Source organism: Solanum lycopersicum, chromosome 4 (genome assembly GCF_036512215.1).
Source record: "Solanum lycopersicum chromosome 4, SLM_r2.1".
NCBI classification, from domain to species: domain Eukaryota; kingdom Viridiplantae; phylum Streptophyta; class Magnoliopsida; order Solanales; family Solanaceae; genus Solanum; species Solanum lycopersicum.
This window is the reverse complement of record NC_090803.1, coordinates 36,643,667-36,649,666: the sequence shown is the minus strand read 5'-3', so window position 1 is coordinate 36,649,666 and position 6,000 is coordinate 36,643,667.

Here is a 6,000-nt window from a genome sequence, read left to right as displayed (position 1 = left end):
GGCATCACTTAACTCAATTTCATGGAATAGAATTTCCTCACTAAATATTCATACCACATTTCTATCTTAGTGTAAGCCTACACAACAACATCCACCAATCACAAGAACAACTATGAAACATTAGTCACACAAGGGAGTTGCCTTTGACTTCTATTAAATCTCCACATTCTCTCAACTTTTCCTCATATCACACCTTAAAGCATATCTACCATCATTGCACATGATCACAAGCTAACTTATTTATTCTCAAAACAAATTTATTCAATCATTATTATTCTTACCATGCTAAGGAATACATCACCACAAAGTTTCTCAACACAACACTCTCAACATCAAAAGTCACATCTAGCCATAAATGCCATCACATCCCAAATTTAAAGCTTACCTTTACATCTACTAATTTAGCCACAAAACCATCATAACATCAAAACTCACTTTTTCTCTCCCTCAAACATAGAAACATCTCCCATTCCAAGCAATCAAACCTAGAAGACCAAAGGACAAGGGAACACAAGAGAGAAAGACTTTATTGAGTTAAGTTTTACGGCATGATTTAATAGTAATAAAGAAAGTGAAACTCTATCATTGTATATCCTTTTGTCCATGGATGTGTCGCAACTCACACCAATAACCAAGATACTACTACACGTGGCTTGTTAGAAATTTTGATCTTAAACAATTTCCCGAAACCTTATGCTCTAATACCAAGTCTGTCACGACCCAAAAGCACCCTCTAGAAGTTAGGAGGAACCCTTGTTTTTTGACCGGGCGTACTTGACCCTTTGGGGTCTTGTCCAAGCCCTTCAACTAGTATTCATTACATAAGACATGAAAAGTAGTGCAGAATTAAATCTTTTCAAGAACATTTGATATAAAAAGGAATCTTTTATAAATACTTAGAAAATCTCATTGTCACAAGCCAAACTTAAACACACGAGATAATTAACTTAAGGACACGGCCCTTGACATTGGAAAAAATACATAATAATTATTTAACTAAGAAAGTAAGAAATGAACTATGACCTCGAATATGTGAGGACATACTTAGTCTTGAGAGGAAATTTACCCAACTTCAGCATCAAGACTTAAACCTTCAAAATACTTTTAACTGATAATTATAGTATAGAAAAGTATGGGGTTAGTACAAAAAATGTACTAAGCATGGCATATGCAAAAACATGCGAAAAGGGACATTTTAGCAAAATATCATTTCATAACAATTAAGTAAATCATTCAATAATTAAGAAACAAAACAACATAAGGAACATTATTTACACTTAAATAGTATTTCCATAATTTGTAAACTAAAGGAACACTTTATAGTAACTTTCAATAACTTCACAGTAAACTCCAGCAAAAATTACAATGAACTAATTAAGCATTCACAATGAAACCATTTCAGCATTTACAATAAATCATTTAAATCATTCACAATGTATTCAACTTGAGCAATTACAGTGAACTATGCTATTCTAAATGAGTGAACTTCAAAGGTTAAACGAAAGAGAAAGTGAACTCATTTTTCGTAAGACTTTCCCTACTTTAGGATTATACTAAGACTCACTAAGGTAAGACATGAAGGAAATATGCATGTGCCTCCTTCAATAAATACCAAAGAAATCTTCAAGACACCAATCAATGGAAAGACATTTAAAGACACCAATCAAACCACCAAACTCTTCCCTTTGGGAATGACCACTTAGTGCAAGAGTAGATACCGTCTCATACCACCACCTACCCTAAATAGTACATTTTTTAGAAGGTTTGGCACCAAGTCTTCCATTTCGGCAGGTCCTACCTATTGCAATGAGTAGATAGCCTCTGATACCACCACCTATCCTAACAAATACGTTCTTTTAGAAGACACAGTTCAATCAAATCTTTTGTGGAGGATTAGCTTAACCGACATAGACCATGAGAGCTAGACATGGAATCTCGACACTAACCTCTATAGGATGAGGGATCCTCACTTGCCTAGAGTAAGGTCATTCTATTTAGATTTTACATGGATTTCCCAATCGCTACACCTATGTGGGCGCATAGTTAAGGGATAAGGAGATTGCTACTAAGTACTCATTCTCTACTCACAAGGAGTACTCATCTAAAGAGGTACATTGGAATACAAAAATCTCGACCCAAGTAGTGTAACCACGTCTTTTTCATATCCTCTCGGTGCTCGACATAACCCCCACTGATTCTAAAACAATAAAACTATAGGTTAAGGATAACAAATGAATACCACATCTCTGTTCACGAAGGGCATTCATCCTCTAGCCTACCTTGGAAAGCTCATGGGATGTAGTGAGGTTTATACTAAACACTTCATCTAAACTCACAAAGAGTATTCACCCCAAAACTCCCCTTTAGAACTTAACTTCGCTTCATTCATTCATTGAGGTGTGAGTGTGTGTGTACATCTGAGAACACCTTGCACATAAGCTTCAATCCATTTACATTTAACTTCTATACATGCCTAGACCTTCATTCATCACATCATACACTTTACAAGCTTCATATAATTATATACTTCCTTTATATATAATCCTTAACATACTTCTCATAACAAGCTTCATAAAACACTCAACAATAATATCTTTATTTCAGCATATTCTCTAGCCTATTTCACATAATAGCTTCATAAGGCACATTTAACAATAATAACATACTTTTCATCTTACTTCATATAACAACCTTCATAGCCTCATTCACAATAAACTAGTAACTTTACATTACTACAATTTAAGTAAACACTGCCACCAAGAAGGTGGACCATACCACTCAATAACATGTCAAAATGAAAGATAAACATCAGAACAAACTTAACCTTTAATTCAATCTTTCATCGCCTATAAAATTTTCTAAACATTTCATCATAATGTAGCCCTTTCGTCAGTAACAAAACAGCAATAACAATACAAGAAAACCAAAGGTCATTCTCTACACAAACATGCTCATTTAACCCATTTCTTAAGCCAACATATGATAGAAAAGATTTAAGACGATTTCATTGAATTTTTAACCTTAAATTCATCAAAAAACATTAGGAATACAATTACTAAGTCATTCAAAACATTTTCATGCAAGACCCATATTTAGATTTGAAGTTAGAGAAACTAGGGTTGAAAACTCATTTTGAAAATTCATTAGAAGGGACTCCCTGAATGGAAGAGAGTTCAATTATGGATAAAATACCTCACATTAAAGAAATACCAAATATTTTTAATGGATAAACGACCACCAACAGCCATCCTAGCACTTCTTGACTTCTAGATTCCATGGAGACTTTGGAGAGAATTCTAAGAGAGGGGGGTTTTGGGTTTTAGAAAGAGGGGTCTAAAATGAGGTGTTAGGGTTTTAAAAACATTGATATATCTAATAAACACTATAAATAACATTTAAGGGTCATAAAATACTTGGGGTGAATTTACCAAACACCCCAAACCAAGGCAGCAAACTTACAGTTTATTGGAAGTGGCTAATCAACGACCGAAGCTACTGGGCGTCGATGAGTCAACGTCCCGTGCTGCTGGGCGTCGATGGTATTAGAGGCTGGTTCAAGGAATGTATATACATAGCACCAATTAAGTAGCGATGTCCCCAATCGATAGGGCGTCAATGGACCTACACCCAGTAGACTGCTCCGTCGATTGGGCAGTGTTCTTCGCAGTTTTGTCTAGGTCATGGGACCTTTATCATGTGTCCCATGTGGGTCCTAGGTAGGGTCGTGCATGGACTTTTAACCCCTAAACTAAATCATCTAGGTCTTAGCATTACCTCACATCATTTTCAAGCAAAACGAACACCTAAAGCCCATTCAAACACCTCATGACACACAAGCACTATCTAAGGCACACCTTCCGAACGTCATGGACGTTCTAGCGTTTGATATCCAAACTTAACAGACTGCATAATAACAGTTGAGTAACTCCTTTTAACTACATAGTACTCAATAAACACTCATGAGGCTCTAGTTCACCTAAGTTCATTATGGGTCGTTACATCGGAAATTCATGAAGTTAGGTGGAAAGGTGTATAACATGTGTTAAAGTTGATTTGGGGTTGAAACATTTGGGTATGACTTCCCAAGTACTAACCAAGGTCCCTAAAGAAAAAAACCTTGCACGTACCGCAACACTGCCTGGGGAGTGTTAAACCACGGAAGGTAAATGAAGGCTCGTGTATGGATCGACGGGGCGTCGATGCCAACAGTCGCCCCGCACTTAGACAAAATGGTTAATCCCTAGACTGCACAAATTCTTTGACTAAAATGATGATTGTGCAGGACGGAGGGGGGACCAATCATTGACTCACAGACGACCCATCGATCGGGTTCTCATTTATGAGGGTCAATGTTTCCTGCACATACTAAGTTAGTTTCATTTAATTAGTTAAGGGGTTAAGTGGTTAATTAGGAGTTTAAGGGAGTCTGATTAGGTTAAATTAAACCCCCATATAAAGACCCCAACCCCATTAGTCTAAACAAAACTCACAAAATAAAGTATCTTCCTTCTCTCTTCTTTCTCAATCTATTTGGAAGACACCAATGAAGACAAGCTAGGGGGAGTTTTGGGGGATGGAGAACAAAGACTTAACCATAAAATCTTCATCAAAAGTTAAGGTATGGTATTTAATTGACCTTTGAGACTTCTTTCGTCAAAGGGTTCCCTCAATGTATTTCTAAAAGTTGGGTTTTCAAGTGGGTTTCATTCAATCACCAATTTGATGTTATGAACTGATTTTCTTATGGTTTATTTATGATATAATGAATATATCAACATGTATTAACTTGATTATGATAATTTGTGATGGTTTAATCTAAATAGAAGAACATGATCCTTGACCCTTAACCCTAGGTTTGATATTTATATAAATTAGGTTGTGATTGATTAAACTGACTTGATTATTCGTTAAATCACTATTAGATGATGTTGTTACAGTAATCATGAACAAAATAGGATGATTTTTAGTCTTTCATACTAGTACTTGAGAAGCGATCTAGGTTATGTGAATTGACAAAAGTATCTTGTCTTAAGCTTTGATTTAGCATTGAATTGTTGTGTAGTGACTCTTCTAGTCTTGATATCATGTTGATCACTTAATTATGATTATGTTATGACCTAATTTTTTTGAAGAAATGGTTGATGGTAAGACCTTGATGATGTATTATGATGGAGACTTGGTAAGTCTTGTAATCCCTATTATTTACTTTAACTTGTGGTTAATTATGATTAACACATGATGTTATGTTGGAGTATGCCTTTTTTAGGATTGAAAGGGTGTTATGATGTTGAATTTAAATGTCTTGATTATGGTTGTGAGGTTGGTTAAGATGTAAATGCTATAATAATGGTGATACTTAACACTGTGCCTTATTATGAAATGATATGTAATGTGTTAACCTCACTTATATAAATTGTGATGAAAGGACTATACTCATGAATTATTATTGAGCTATGATTATAATACCATATTACCTAAATTAAATTATGATTGTTCATAAATACTTAAAGACATTTCAATAAAGGGACTTATCTTAGCACCGAGTGAACTTGACAATGGAAGGTAATGACTTCCCGAAGAGGAAGATTCACCCTATAGTTCTATATGTGGTGTTGACTTCCCAAAAAGGAATACTCATACAATATATTCCCATGAGTGGAGGCCCGAATTGCCATGTGGTATGAAGATGGAATGTACCTATCTCTTAGTTCTTGAACTATGTTGCCCCCATAGGAAGACTAGCTAGTGGATCCACCTAGAAAGTTACTTTTATGTTTGCTTTTAGTTTGGTAGGTAGACCACCTTCCATCTGTGTAAAGCTTTATAACCCGGATTCCACACTAAGCTCTTGTGTTCTATGTTAGTTAAGTCAAGTATTCACTAAACTAAAATGAAGCAATGAAGTATAAACCAACTAGGGAGACTTGAGAGGTTTAACTTAGCTTAGTTGGAGGTATGAGGCTCAACTTATGCCTTGCACTACGTGTCCTTGATGGAAGA